Raw genomic sequence first — 15,746 nt, forward strand, 5'->3', positions numbered from 1 at the left:
ACAATATATAAAGGCAAATAATATTTGTATTTTCCTTGCCACCATACTTGGTACTAGAGGTAAAATGAGTCTTGTGAAGAGAACCTGAAAATAAGTAATAAATATTCTGCTGTAAAATACTACTTCTCGGAGGCTGACAATATTCCTGAATTGGGATTTCACGCAGAGTGAGGGGTGGCCATTCCCTTGAAAGATTTCACTGCATAAGAGCACTATAATGAGTAACATGCATTTTCTCTGTATCCTACTGAGACAAATTGTTCCTATCGGGAAAGTGGTTTTAAAAATCTACTCCATGGTGCCACCTCTTTCTGCTTTCTCCTAAATGCACTTTAAAGGCAAAATCCAGCATAGCTGGAGACACAGAAACACTCTATATTTCCATTAGAAAGCTATCTAAGTTTATGTACCAGCAGGAGACAATGCTATGTACTTAATGTGAGTTTCTTTTTTTCATTGTTATAGAAAACCATTATTAACTCTGAGAGAGAAAGCAGTTTGTCTACTAACTCTAGCTTATTCTATTCTGGAAGTAATCTGAAGCTGAGGACTTTTTTCAGTGTATCCTTTCTTCCCTTTAGATATTTATCTTTGCATTTATTAACAAACATTCAATCTTTATTAACAGACAGAGAGAGAGGGCTATGGAATCATAAACATTTGTAGAACCTCACAAGATTTAACCATGAGTGTTAGGTATTTCAGTATTGCTTTGAAAGTAGCATTTTTAAGACTTTTGGCTACATGCAAAATCTAAAGACATTCTCGGCAGTAGTACCTCATAAACATACCTTTGAACCGAGAAAGGCTGATCCAAAGGTTTGGAGGGCTGTATATGACAGAGTGGATGGTCCAGTGGTTAGAATGCTAGACTAGAGATTGGAAAATCTGAGTTTGACTCCCTTCTCCACCAGAGGCATACTGTGAGGTATTAGGGAAGTGCCTTAGCCTCCCTATGCTGCTGTAAATCAGGATACCTGTACTTCCTTAACTCACAGGAATAGCCTGAAAATATGCAGGCTGCACCATCCTGCCTCAAGAGTGTGTGTTCACTTTGGCTGACCAGTGCAGAGAGAGGTCACAGACTTGACCCCATTAGGACACAGTGCCCTGAGGAGCAATCTATAGCCATGTCTACACTAGCAAAGTCTTTTGAAATATAACCCAAAAGCCAGGGTGCTTCTGAAAGAGCGTGTGGAGTGTCTACACATAAAGACTGTGTTTACACTACATTCCCCTTTAGAAAGATGAATGCAAACGAGTGAGATTAGAAATGCAAATGAGGTGTGGACTTACATATCTTGCATCTCATTTGCATATTCATGTGCAACCGCGCTTCCGAAAGAACCTTATCAGTAAGCAAGAACAGCTGTTTAGGTGGTGCTTCTTCTAAAACACAATAGGAAAAAGGCTTCTTTCAAAAACAGGATTTATTTTCCAAGGGACCCCATCTACACAACTGTTTTTGCTTTGGAAAAGGCTTTTCTGGAAGCAAGATCGCACGAGAATATGTAAATGAGGCAAGAGATACGTAAAGCAGCACCTTCACTCGTTTGCATTCCCTTTTCGAAAGGGGAATGTAGTGTAGCTGCAGCCCAAATGTATGCTTTTGAATGTAAATCAAAAGAATGTGGTGCTTCTTTCAAAAGTGCTCATCCAATCCTGGGTCAGGAAGCACAGCCCCTTTTAAAAGATTCTTTCAAAAGATAATGTGTGTCGATGCTCCAGGGGCTGCTCTTTTGAAAGAGCAGTCCTCCATGGCTCCAGACAGCTGAGGCATGGAGACGCCCTGGCCAGTGTTCCCAGAGCTCTATGTTCCCTGTGTCCAGCTGCATTAAAGCTGCTTGGACCCAGAAACCACATGGCAGGAAGCTGGAAACATGCTGGCAGCAAAGGCATGAGCTGCTTGGAGCACACCCTCATAGCCACCCCTGCAGACCTGCAAAATCGCAATGGCCAGCAGGAGCAGCCCCCCCAAAGCCCTCACAAGGCTTACAGGACCCCAGCCAGCCAGCAAAAAAGAGGGCACCCTCCTGGACTGAGCCAGAATTCAAGGACCTGCTTGGCCTGTGGAAGGAGGAGGAGGTACTTGGGGAGATGGGTGTCAAGTGGTGGAATGTGGCCACCTTCACCCACCTTATGACTGGCTTGGCCTCCCAGGAACACCCTGCCTGAGTACAGAAGCAAGTGTGGAGCAAAATTAAGGAGCTCCAGCAGGCCTATGCCCAGGCCCAGGATGAAACCGGACAGTTAGGGGCGGGTCCTGCAACCTGCCCCTCCTATCAGGAGTTTTGGAGCCTCCTGGGGCCCTGAGACACTTCACCGCCACCTGCTGTCCTGGACACTGTGGCAGAGAAGCTGCACCCTGAGGCCCAGGAGGGGCTGGGACCCCATGGCAGCCCCACCCTGCTGGACATCGAGCCAGAGCCACCCTCTGATGACTCCAGTGATGGGAACCTGGCAATTGACCTGACTTTGTGGTTGTCGAGCCAGGCAGCAGCCAGCAGGGCATCGCCAAATGTCAGTGAGGGACCTTCCAGTAAGTGCCCAGCAGGGAGCACATCCCATCTCGTGGGCCAGGGGCACCACAGCTGCCAGTGGGCTACCCACATGCCCAGCAGACCCAGGCCAGACACATCCTGGATGGCCATGGCTCCTGGAACACTGTAAGGCTGCCAGTGATGCTCAGCACTGCCTCCGTGGGCAGAGCCACACAAGTTGGGGGGGGTGGACCGTGCCTGGGGACAGCCCTATGTGGGCAGGGACCCCCGCAGTACCCACAATACCACCTGGCTGTCATGCCGTTGGACTGGAGGGTGCGGGACTGCTGCCTCCAGAGGGTGGGGAGCATGACCCTTGGGATGGTAGTGCAGGACTGAGATGCTGTTCATCTCTCCCTCTCTATCTGTACAGATGCACCATTGGAGGGGCTGGGAGACTCCTATCCCCTTCGTCATCCCAGACAGCCCACCAGAGGCAGTGGAAAGGGCCCAGGCGCCCCTGCCACCAGCGCCATGTTGGGCCTGAAGCCAGAGGGCACAGAGGTGGTCAGAGGATGATGGTGCGAGCTGCCGCCAGGCCGAGGTGGCAGAGGGACACCTCTGCCTGGAGGAGGAGGACATGGCCTGGTGGCAGATGGTCTAGGAGGAGCTCATGGCCAGTCTCAGGGGCATGATGGTCATCCTGAGGAAGTACCTAGCCCATCTGGTCTGTTTTGTCCGTCCCCTCCACTTTCCTCTCTGCCGCTCCCCTGCTGAGCCCAACCCGACCAAAGCCCTCCCATGGCCCTACCTCCCTATGCTTCCTGCCCTATATGGGAGCTGATGGGGCTTGCAGCCATACACTCCTGCACTGGACTGATGCCCCCCATCACCCTCAAGGCTGAGGCCCCCCTCTTCTATCCCCCCAGGTTGGGGTCCCCCCTTCCCTAGCCCCCCATGTACATAGCTTGCCCCCTGGGCCCTGTTGTATATAGTTTTCTTCACCATTGGTTAAAACCACACAGCTTATAGTTTTGCATAAACAGTTTATTTTTGAACCATCTCTTTGTCCCGTGCTCATGGTAGGAGGATGGTGAGGGATGTATGTGTGTGTGAGAGCCATGGGGTGGGGATGGTGAGGGAAGTAGGTGCAGGGGGGCCTGCATCGGGGTGGCTGTGGGTTGGGGTGAGTGGGGCCCATGTGACAAGCTCTCCCAGAGGACCTCCCTAACACAGACCCAATCCCGGTGGTCCTGGTGGCTTGGGGCAGTGGCTGGCTAGTCATAGGTGAGGCCATCCTCATCCACCCACCCCACATGAACGCCTCACCCTTACCCTCCCCTATATTGTGGAGGATGCAGCAGGCACCCACCACCTGGTGGATGTGCTGCAGGCAAACCTCCAGGAGTGTGAGGAGGCACTGCCACACTGGCCCTTCAGGTGCCCAAAAGCCCACTCTACCGTGCTGTGGTTCTGGTTGAGGTAGGTGTTAAATGTCTCCCAGGTGGGGCTGGGGTGTCCTGTGTAGGGCCACATCATCCAGGGCTGCAGGGGGCAGGCAGAGTCTGCCACCATGCACAGGGGCAAGGTGAAGTCCCTGACATGGAGCTCCCGCCGGGGGATGTATGTCGTGACCTTCATGCAGTGACAGAACCTGGAGTTCCGGAACACACAGGCATCATGTGTCTGACCCATCCACACCACACAGATGTCCACGAAGCAGCCTTTGCTGTCCACAAACACCTGGAGCACTACTGAGTGGTAGCCCTTTCTGTTGATGTAGCTTCCAGAGCTGTGTTCCAGGGCATGGATGAGGATGTGCATCCTGTCCAGGGCATCAGAGCAATGTAGTAAGCCAAGCACAGTGACTCCAACAATGGCCATGTCCAAATCCTCCACACGGCCGACCCTGTGGAGCAGCATTGTGTTGATGGCATGGACGACCTACAAGGGAGGGAGGGCATGTGCTCTCAGGAACATGTGCGGAGTGTGCTCAGACCACTTCCCCCATTACTCCCCCCGGCTCCTTTCCCCCATGCCCTCTCCTGGCCCCCTCCCTCCATGCCTCCAGCTGCCAAGAGCCCCCCTTGCATGGGAGCCCCCTCCCACTTCCCTGAGGTGGGCACATGACCCAAGCACACCTTACCTCCATGAGGACAGCCCCAGCAGTGGCCCTGCCCACCCTGAATTGGTGCCCCACAGACCAGTAGCTGTCTGGGGTGGCCAGCTTCCATATGGCGATGGCAGTCCTCTTTCTGAGGGGGAGGGGGAGCCACATGTGGGTGTCCCGGTGTCTCAGGCAGGGGTGAGCCAGTGGCAGAGCTGCTGGAAGGTCTGCTTGCTCATTCTAAGGTTTTGGACCTCCTGGCATCATCCCAGTCCCCCAATCACCAGTAGCTCCCATCGGTCCCTGCTGCTGAGGGGGCTCCAGACGCACTGGGGCACTCAGGGGTGGTGCCAGTAGGATCCTAGGTTGGGGGGTTCCAGGGTCCCAGCAGTAGGGATCACCCCCAAGAGGAGGTGGAGGGCAGCTGCAACCACATTGGCAACAGCATTCAGGAAGGCCAGCTCTACTGACAGGAGTTGCCGGTGTCGATCCATCTGGCTCTGTGATGGCCATCAGATCTGAACACAGTCTCTAAAGGACTTGTGTCAGCTCTGCTGGCCTCAGCATATGCAGGGCGGGTGTGTTTTGGAGTGACCCTTTAAGGGGACAGATGGCTGTGGGCCCTGGAAGGGCTTGTCTGCCATGCAACCCCATCCACAGCTTTTCCCAGCCCATTCTTTCAAAAAAGTGCCCTGGGGCTGTGTGGACACTCTCTTTCCAAAGAGCACATCAGTCTTTCAGAAGAGCGAATTGAAGGCTAGGTCCACTTTTTGTGTGTAGACGCGCTCTTTCAAAAAGCAGTCTTTTGAATAGTATCTTCCAAATGTTCGCCTTTCGAAAGACCACTATAGTATAGACATAGCTCATGTGCAGTTCAAATGCACGATCTTTGCCTGTCTGGTGTAGTAAAAATCTTCTTGCATCCTCCACAACCTGCACAAGGGCTAACAGCAATCCAGCTTATGATGGACGTTGGGTAAGCTCAACCATCAATAGAGAGGTCAAGTCCCAGAAAGACAGGTAACACTTTTCTCATCATGATTAAAAGGAGAAATGAAAAAGAGATTTAGACGGTAGTGAAAGAAGCAGTGCTCTGGAACCAATTTTTGAGCCATCACAGATATTCTTTAAAATTCAATTTCAGTGATGTAAATCTGACATAGAATATATTATGATGTCCCAGAGGAGGTCAATAACATATCTTATAAGGTCTCCACATTATTTCATCAGGACTGTAATATAGATAAAATCTCATTATTCCACATGTTTTGCAGCTGCTCTAACTTAATTTCCAGGGGCACCATCATACAATTATCCAAGATGATTAAATTTGATGTCCCCATATCTTATAGGTTGGGTCTACCAGGAGAGAGTTCAAACCTATTATGTAATAACAAATATATGATTAGATTCCAAAGAGTGAGTAAATAGATCATACTAAGGTAAAAAGGGCAACATGAACTAGCACATTTATGGCTGAATTAATATTATATGAAGAAAAGATAAATTTTGAATACCTCCAATTTGCAGGTATGTTACAGAGGTTAACTTTTTTAATAGTCAACCAAATACCTGCGCTATGTTAGGTCCAGTGTGAAGTTTAGGCAAATAGAGGAATAATGAACAGGAACTTGAAGAAGATAGCATGGTAGGAGATTATGGTGGCAGAAAAGAGATCCCTGGGAAAGCTGCAACAGTGATAGGCAGATTCAATCAAAAAAGACGGGAAGCAGGTGAAGAAGAAGGAGGCAGGGGAGAAATTAAATTGTATATGTTTTGGATTTAACTGGCATATAGATGAGGTTGAGGCTGTGTACATTATCTAAGGATTTACAAGAAATTATAACAGAACTGATAATATAGAAAGGTTAAGAGAAATTTACACATTAGGATTTCTGGGTTTTTTTATGTCTGCTAAGCACAAGCATCTTTAGTTCTATAGAAATATTAATTACACACACATTACATTAAAAGAACACTGCTAATGTTGCAAAAATACAAGAACTCAAAAGTTAGGAAATGCCAGAATTAGGGTCGTCTGTTCAACATGGATTTAGGCTGACTGAAATTTACACAATTCTTGTCATGGTGAAACAGACCTAGCGGGCAGACGGCAGTGAAATGGACAAAAATCATATTCATTTTAATCTGGAACTTCCATGGCCCCTGGCTCCATGGCAGCCCCAACATGATGACTGCTGCAGACACCAGGATCACAGGACTTTCCAGGCTATATTACTATCAGGGCAGCTGGCTCTGCTGCCTGTGGGAGTCAGGTCAACAAAGTGTCTGCCGCCCTGCCAGCAGCTAACCCTGATGAACTGCATGCATCCCGCAGACCAAAGGTTCCCCTCCCCTCCTCTCAGAAGAACACCTTAGCTGTATATTTATAAATAATTAATATTTAATCTCTGCATCCCTCTCTTTCCTCTGTTGCATCTTCTCAGTTTTGACTGTGAATTCTTGGGAGCAGGCAACCATCATCTCTTACTTTGTGTCTGTATGATAAAATAACTCTCTGACCTTTGAGGGGACCTCTAAGCACTACTGCAAGAGAAATTAATAATATTTGCAGTCGCAGTTTAAAAGGAAAGACCACAATGAGGTGATTCCACTTTTGAAGGAAATAGCTATTAAGTAGCAATTGTCTGCAAAATGCTACAAAACTATTTTAGCTCAGGTTCCATTTAGCCAGAAGAAAATAGAAAGCAAGATAGGAAAGTGCAGCCTGGTAGTGGAGTTCAGTTGTAATTTACGTAGCAAGAAGTTAATATATGAAGTAAGCCACCAAACACAGATACTGAAGTGACAGATGTAAATAAAGTGTATAAATCTAACTATAGACTTCCACTAGGTGTACCACAGTATTACCTATGCTCCAGGTATCACCCTATGAGTCCATACTAGCTTACTGAGGATCACATTTGGACAATATTTTTTCCTTTATCAAAAGAAAAATACAAACAAAAGGCTAGAACATGCAACTTCTATGTGTGGCCCATCTACCTCTTCATTTGCAGGATTTGAGGTAGGTGTAGGCACTATGCAAGCCCTTTGCAGAGGGTAAATTTTAACTGTTGGTGAGCACTTAGAAAAGTTGTTCCCTTAACTTCACTGGGACTACTCCAATGAGCTCACCAACATAGGTAATAGGTTGTACAGCCTTGCTCAAAATGGTTAAGAGCCAAGCCAGTGACAGAAAATGCACGGAGGAATAAATGTAATTTAAAATAAAAGAGCATGCCAAAGTCTGAGTCCAATGTTCTTTGTCTCCTCCCCCTTCTGTGGCCACCACTAGTTTCTAAAAGCAGGGGTGGGCAATAAAAAGCAGCGGCCCTCCAGAGTTAGTCAATGGGAGTCTGCCAAGGCTACATTTATCTATGCCTCCACAGGTATCAGGCGATTGCAGCTTTCATTGGCCGCAGATTGAATGGTGATTTGCAGCCAGTGACAGTTGCAATTCCCCGATAACTGCGGAGGAGTAGGTAAATATAGAGGTGGGGGGTCCTCCAAACTGGATCTGGCCTGTGGGCCGGTATTTGGCCACCCAATGCTAAAGCATTATCAGCAACTTTGTTTTTGATGTTAGTGATATCAGCTGTTCCAGGAGAAACTCAGAACTCAAAACTCAGCTCCTGGCAATGAAACAAAAAGCATATTTGTAGACCAGACTGTTAGAGGGTATAACTGCTCACTCCCAGATGGGATGATATGGGCCTCCTGACTTTCTTCCAACCTAGAAACGTCTATGTTCATAGAAAGTAGTATTACAGAGCTGGGTTTGTTCTTATACCACGTTGAACATTTGAATTTTTTATGCATTGTGAGAGCTAATAGTATACCAGAATCATACATTACAAGCAACATGACACCATATTAAAATATGCATCAAATCTGCAAACCATCTAGGTTCACTAAAGCAAAAAATCTGCCAACCCAAGAGCTATAAACAAAATGGAACTTCTGAGCCATATCTTTGCTAAATGTGCTGGATGTGAAAATATATTAATTTTTGGAAAACACCCTTGAATTTTTCCCTTCCTTTTGGTACATAGTTAGTCCAGGAAGTTGGTGTTGTTATTAGGAATAATGGGAGAGTAAATGAATTTACAGAATCTGAATTTAAAATCTCCCATAATTGTAAAGAGGAAATACCGTGGATGTCAATAACAGCAAATGGAAAGTTACATCTCATTAGACCTCAAAGTCTGCTCTGACCAGACATGACTTAAAAATCTCTGATATTTTTGTAATGTAAGTAATAAAATGGATCACCAAAGTGGTCAAAAACAGCTTGTAGTCTTAACCCAATGCTACTTGTAGTATAATGTTGTGTGAACAATCAGGCTTTCAGTTAGGCTTTAGGTTTGGTCATATCATCCAGGGTCATGTGCAAATTATAAATCCAAGTGCTATTCATGTCCAGTTCACATTGTAAAATTAAATAAAAATCAAGTGATGCTACTAATTACGTAGCAGTAGGGTGTAGCACTATCCAATTGCTATCTGAAGAGCATACAGAAATTACCTATTGCTCTGTAGATTTAACAGTGCAAGAAATTTCTTACAGTGTTAGTGATTACAGAGAAACAGATTATTCCTGTTGTATCAAAGCATCAGGTAAATACTCCTTTACTTACTAAGGCATGCTGTCCCTACACCCTGAATTGTCCTTGTGACAAATATTACAGTCAGGTGGAAAGCTCTAGTTTCTTTCCGTGGAAAAAAGAGACGTGACTCAGTTTCCCCTTTGTGCTGATACCTGCCAGAGGGAAGACGTTAAATGTAGTTTTAAAAACAAGTTAAGTATTGCAGTGACTGGTGGGAAAGGAGGGAGAGAAGTGGTATCGGCATGATCCAACTATCAGGAAGTGTCAGCCTTTGAAATGAGCTATAGAACTACAGAATAAGCAAAGTCAATGTTCTCAGCTTTGTAAGTGTCCTGGGTATCCTTATGAGCCAGTGAGTGCTTGCATTTTAGCTCCATGGGGAAGTTCCTGGAGATACCTTCAGGAACTAAAGTTACTGAGAAGTAACTAATGCAAAGTTGTAGGTAAATAAATATGGAGAAAACCATCTGCTTCGGGCAATTGTATTTTCTGGTTTGAAGTGGTTACGGCAGGTTACCAGACCAAGAACTGAGAATTGTAGGAAGTGATCAGCCTGTGTAGAGGTGGGAAGCAGGAGCACCCAAGAACTGACATGGCACGATAACCAAGGGGTGCAGACCCTGGTTAAAAGTTTTGGAAACGTCATCAAAAATCACTGCTCTGATCCTAGGTCCTTTTTTCCAGGGACAAATTTAAAATCCTTGCTCCTAAGCAGAGGGATGCAAGAATTCATTAATAACACTGTTGTTAAAAATCTGAACATGGCAAAGCAACTTATTTTCTCTTAATCTTGTATATCACCATCACTGGAACTGGAGTCAGACAGCCAGTGTTCCCTGTAGTAAACATTATTGATGGAACACTGATGGAATGGTGTTTGAGGAGCTAGGCCAAAAGAACACAGCCATGTGGACAGGGCAGACCATGGAGTCTAATAATGTTTCATCTTAAAATGTGTCCACCTTCACATTTTGTGAATGAAACATCTCCCAGCTAATTAGTTTTTGAACAGCTAAAGCTATTTCTGAAATGTAAAGAAAAATTTAATCTGAGACATACCCAGCAAGGAAAATTTCAGCTTCAAAATCTGGCAAATCATTGCTAATAAGGTCTCAAAGTTTTATTCAGATGTAATTACAAGAATTATTTCCAGCTCCACCTTTAATTTCCAGTTGTATAGGTTATTTTTTTTAACTAAAACATCTTTGATAGCTTATAAGAAGTCAGCTTTAGAGGCCCAGATAGCTATCATTTTTCCTACCCTACATTCAGATTTCCCAATTAAAGCTAACCGAACATCCAGTTTTTGGGGAAAAAAACTAGAATATATTTGTTCACTAAAAGTTCAGAATTACTATTCTCTCTTCGTATAACATGTTTCCTGATGTGGTCTTAAAGAGGTGTAAAAACAATGATGATGACAGTGATTGGTCTCATGCTTTACAGTGCACCAGGAATGAGCGAATATATTTTAGAATCTTGATAATTTGGTTCATAAAGTGATTCCATGAGCTTTTCCAGGAACTTTAATATTAAACTGAAAAAATCATTTTTTACAAGATGAGACTGCATTCATATTTAAGCAGATGCTGAGATTCTGTGCAAACTCAACAAGATGGGGAGGATCAGAGGACTAGCCGTGTTAGTCTGTGTGCCCAACACCAATGAGAAGTCCTGTGGCACCTTATAGACGAACAGATATTTTGGAGGATAAGCTTTCATGGGCACAGAACTGCTTTGTCAGATGCAATGTAGAGGAGATTCCAGAGGCAGTTCTAATTAATTTTGCCCATGAAAGCTTATGCGCCAAAATATCTGCTCGTCTATAAGATGCCACAGGACTTCTTGTTGTTTTTAAGATGAAGAAGGATGATCGCATGTTTGCTCTGTCTTCAAAACACTCAAAATTTATCAGTGTACAACACCTATCTTTCACATAAATTTGTACAAGACAAAAATTGTTATGAAAAGTCTGGCTTTAAACTCCTTGGAACAAAGGCGGGTCCAGTTATTCTGCAATGCATTAATAAAATCCCCAGTAAGCTCAGCCAGAAAAGTGCTAAAAAGAATCTTGTCTGTTTAGCCAACTTAACTTTTTAACTACAGTAGGAATATGATGATTTTAATATCTTGCTAGAATATTTTGGTGAGCACCCTACCCTGCCACATGTTGTTTTTACTTACGTAATCATAGACCATATCAAATACAAGTACATCTTCATAAAGGTTTAAAGGAGAACACAATATACAGGGGACTACTAGATTTGTAAAAGTTCTGGAAGTTACTAATAGTGGCAAGAACAGCACAGATAAAGAGAAGAAAACACCACCATTAAGAGTCAACCTAGCAACATACACACTTCACACAAAATTCTAAAAGATAGGAAGACCACAGGTATGAAATCAAGATAAACACCTGTCATGAAGAATGCGATACGAAGAATTTCAGGAGAGAGTATAGGTGATGGAAATAAATTGGCACAACTCTAACTGGAATGAAAATACTTATTGGTATCCTAATTTTCATGTTATTATGAAAGTTTGGAACAGGCAATAATTAATTGAAAGGCAATTTAGCAAGATGAGCCGTCTCCCTAGCTAAAAATAAAATAATAATGCCAGTATGAAATACGGTATGTTTTATAGAAATGGTAATAATAAAAAAGGGCACCCATACTTAGTTATGTAACAAAGAACAAAACTGAGCCATAAAGAGAATTATTTGGTTAAGCACATAATTTTACGACAGCAAGTACAGAAATGCCAGCAGATGGGAACAGAGAAGGAATAGCCAAGAGTGAAAAATATTATAACGTGTAACCCTAAAACCATGTAGTCCAACAAAGATACAGAAATAGCAAAATTCCAGACCCACACAGAAACAGAGTCTTTGAGAAAGACATCATGGTAAGCATCCAATGAGCTCTAGTTAACTCGCTTTAAGTGAAGTAAAACTTTAAAGAGCTTTAACAGTCGTACCTAGCATCTAACTCTGCCTCATTGATTTCAATAATAAAACTCTAATTGACTTTAGTGGTACAGGTGCAGGCCTCTTCAAGTGATTTAGCCAATTGACATTAAACCCAGCATAGCTAACTTGTCTCACTCCACACTTGTGTCTGGCTGTTGGGCATCCCCAAGTTCCTTCCCCATTCATAGTTATCTAAAACCACTTCTCTGAAACCCTCTATTACCTGAAAATTTATATCTATACTTACATGGCTTTCTTCATCATGACATCCAGGTGCCCTAGGATTATGAAGATATTACTTTGGGGATAACAGAGTTTCAGATAAAATGTGCTTCAGATAGATGGATTTCTATTGCAACTGAAAATAACCATAGATAAAATTGCTTGAGATAACTTCCTCTCAAAGTTTTTTTTGTATATGTGAAGGCCATAAGGACAGCTGTTGTAATCTAGCCTGAGCTGCTGCAAAATACAGACCACAGGACTGCTCTGAAAGAATTCCTCTTTGAATTTCAATGTCCAGAGGGTCCTTTTGAAAGGCTCCTGTCTACAAGGACTGAACACAATGCGAAAGTGGTGCTTTTATGCTGCCATTATGCTAATGAGGCACTGCATATTCATGTCAGCGCCTCATTGGCATATTCCCAACCTGCTCATTACCGGGCCCCTTCCAAAAGGAAGAGGCTAGTGTAGACATAGCCTGAGCAATAGACTACCACTAGCATTGAAAATGTAGGGGTAAGCTAATAATTACACTCTTGTTCCTCTGTGTTTGCTGTCCTCCAGTAAGAATGCTATGATGCTGAAAATCAGAGGAATGTTAGAACTCTTTGACTAGCCTGACCTATGTGTGTTACAATTTGGAATGGGTCTCCGTACATGCAGGTTTTTGATCACTCTTAGTTTGACTGGTTGATTTCATAAGCACATACAAACCTCAAAGTTCTGAAGAAATCAGGAAGAGACAAGAGCCTGAAAAACAGGAGGGATTCTTGTAAACGGGTGGTATGTTCTTGAATGAGTCCTGTGTCTCTTCGCTGTTGTAAATGCTTCCCAATCCCCTCACCAGCTATGTAAGGGTATAGCTTGGAGTTTCTTTATATCTCCTTTGCCATGACCATCCTTTCCCTTGCCCCGACCAAGTGTATGCACTCTATCCTTGGGGCCTTACAGCATCCCCCTTCCATCAGGATGTTCAGAGTGAGAACCAAAGGGGGAAAGCTCATTAAGTAAACACTCAATAGAAAATATTTTGTCCACATGCACATGAACCAAAGGAGGTGTTCAGATCACTTGGTAGAAAGCACATGTAGTATGTGTCCTAATTACGCTCTGTCATTAATATACCTCAAAAAACTGCTTGTAATCATGATTTTAACAAACTAATATGAACAAGCCTTTGTTATTTTTTCCATCAGACTTGCTGCTAAGCTAAATGAAACAAACTCACTTGGCAAAAGGAAGTTTTCAACTCATCCCCCTGCACAGCTGATTTCCCCAGTGTCCTCTGCTGGTCCTCACAGCTCAAGTTTCTCCAATCCTGCACCCCTTTTTTGGCTGTAGAAGGGTAAGTTCATCTTCTGCCTATTGCTTAGACTCCTTTGCTCTACCAGAGCTACTGTTCTTATCTTATAGACTAACAGACTTTTTGGAGCATAAGGTTTCATGGGCAAAGATCCGCTTCGTTAGTCTATAAGGTGCCACAGGACTTCCTGTTGTTTTTGCAGATACAGACTAACAGCTACCCCTCTGATACTTGTTCTCAGCTGTGGCTTCCGGCTAACTCCCTATTTTCATCTGCTCAGCTCAGCAGGGGGAATGGAGCTGGAATTCAGTTGCCTGCAGCTGATAGCAGCCAATGAGCAATTAAGAGGTCAGAGAGTGCTGTCTCTCATACCAGGACTTTGGCAAGGGCTACTGCCAAGCAGAATGGAAGTGGCAGGCCAGTCACAATTCCAGAAGGGCTGAGTGCTGGCACCTCTGGTTTTTAATCTGCATATGAATCTGCGGCCATTTGCAGTACTCCCGGAGGGTCATTGCTTCTTGGGAGTGACAGACATTTTATTTGGAAGAATCCTTAAATGTATAAAACAATCTTGAATGATAGTTTCATACCAAGTCACAAATACGGAGGCTGACAAGGTGAGGCAAGTGAAGGTGCCATTTGCATGCAAGTTTTTAATGCAAAGCAATGCCTCTACATCTTTTGGACATTGTCCTAGCCCATGAGTTTGGTGCTCAGCCCAGCTGCTGAGCTGTTCCATTCTATGCGGCAGAAACCTAATCTAAATGGAATTTGCAAAACTCCAAGGAGCTGAAATGCTTTTTTAAATTTTCCTACCAGAGAAATATTCTTCACTGAACCACCTCACGCTGCCAAAATTCAATGTTGGATGTAAACAGATGAATTTGTAAGACTAAGCTATTCTTGAGCCGACAACTGCATTTGGGATTAACTGAAGTGTTGTCCAGAAAAATGACATTTTGATTCAGCAGAAAAGTTTGAGGTTTCAAAATTAGTCTGTTCCATTGTGGAATGAAACCAGAATCTTGTGAATTTGTTGTAACACACACACACACACACAAGAACTGAACACAAGACACACCGGCCAACAGCCCAAAGATGCAAGCACTCACTTGGAAGTGGGGAAGCCTGACCCTGGGTGTCTCTACCCAGAGAGCTCATGTGGGGTGGTGTTTCTCATCTCTGCTTAAGTTCCAGCCTAACAGGGAGTAATTTTCATCAAAATTGATGTTTTTGACCTGCCCCTCCAAAAAGTTGAATTGAAAAATTCCCACCCAGCTTCCATTAATTGTACTAAAATCTATTTGTTATGTGAACAAAATGTATTTCTAAAGAAGTCTTGGCACATTATTTCATATTTCCCAATCTTAGGAACAAATGGCTTTCCAAATGTTTTGTAGTAGCCTCCTGAGACCTTCACAAAAAATAGGGTTCTTGTGTTATAACTCATGATTTGGCTCTGTGTGCCCATTATCAAACAGGCAAAAACATCTGTTTAATCTTTAAATGAATCATGTGCTTATAGACAAGAATAAAAGCCCCTGAAAGTGGTACATAAGCTGTATAAATAGTTGTGGGGTGAACTGAAAAAGCAGGTGTCAGATTGGATTAGGAGAGCTGCTTGGTTTTTCTAATCTTGTGATACACCTCTAGGTGGTGCAGGTGAGTTTCAGCAGAAAGAAAGCCCCTTTTCCGTTCACTAGTTTTCAAAACTCTGAAGCTAGGGAGAAAACAGCAAAGGAAAAGTTATTGGGAAGTCCTCTGAAAGAGCAAGTGTGTGCAGGGTTGACAGCTGACGGTTTATACTGCATCTCAGCACATTGGAGTGGATCTGTGGACACTGACAAATTCTCTACACATGTAGGATGCAACATTTGGCTGAGAACCACCCTTGCCACCCGTGAAAACCTCTTGTCTTATTTGGATTGGATATTTCTTGCATTTTATTCAGAGACTGATATCCTGGCTGGATTTCGGTTTTGTTACTTACATCTGTGTCAGGTAAGATTTTATATAATACATTTTTTCTCTTTCTTATAAACGAGATACTGTT

General features: G+C 43.9%; 1 protein-coding gene across 2 annotated transcripts in view; it reads left to right on the plus strand.

Annotated features, from left to right (window-relative positions):
* Positions 1-13,686: 13,686 nt before the first annotated feature.
* Positions 13,687-15,746, plus strand: part of EDAR (ectodysplasin A receptor) — a 113,605-nt gene continuing 111,545 nt past the window's right edge. Inside the window, exons 1-2 of one of the 2 annotated variants that reach the window (XM_074983227.1) lie at positions 13,687-13,735; positions 15,558-15,694. The gene's annotated coding sequence lies outside the window, so the exon portion shown is untranslated. Of the gene's footprint in view, positions 13,736-15,428; positions 15,695-15,746 lie in introns of those variants that run through there. The other variant, XM_074983231.1, reaches the window with a different exon arrangement.

Source organism: Carettochelys insculpta, chromosome 1 (assembly GCF_033958435.1).
Source record: "Carettochelys insculpta isolate YL-2023 chromosome 1, ASM3395843v1, whole genome shotgun sequence".
Lineage (NCBI taxonomy): Eukaryota > Metazoa > Chordata > Testudines > Carettochelyidae > Carettochelys > Carettochelys insculpta.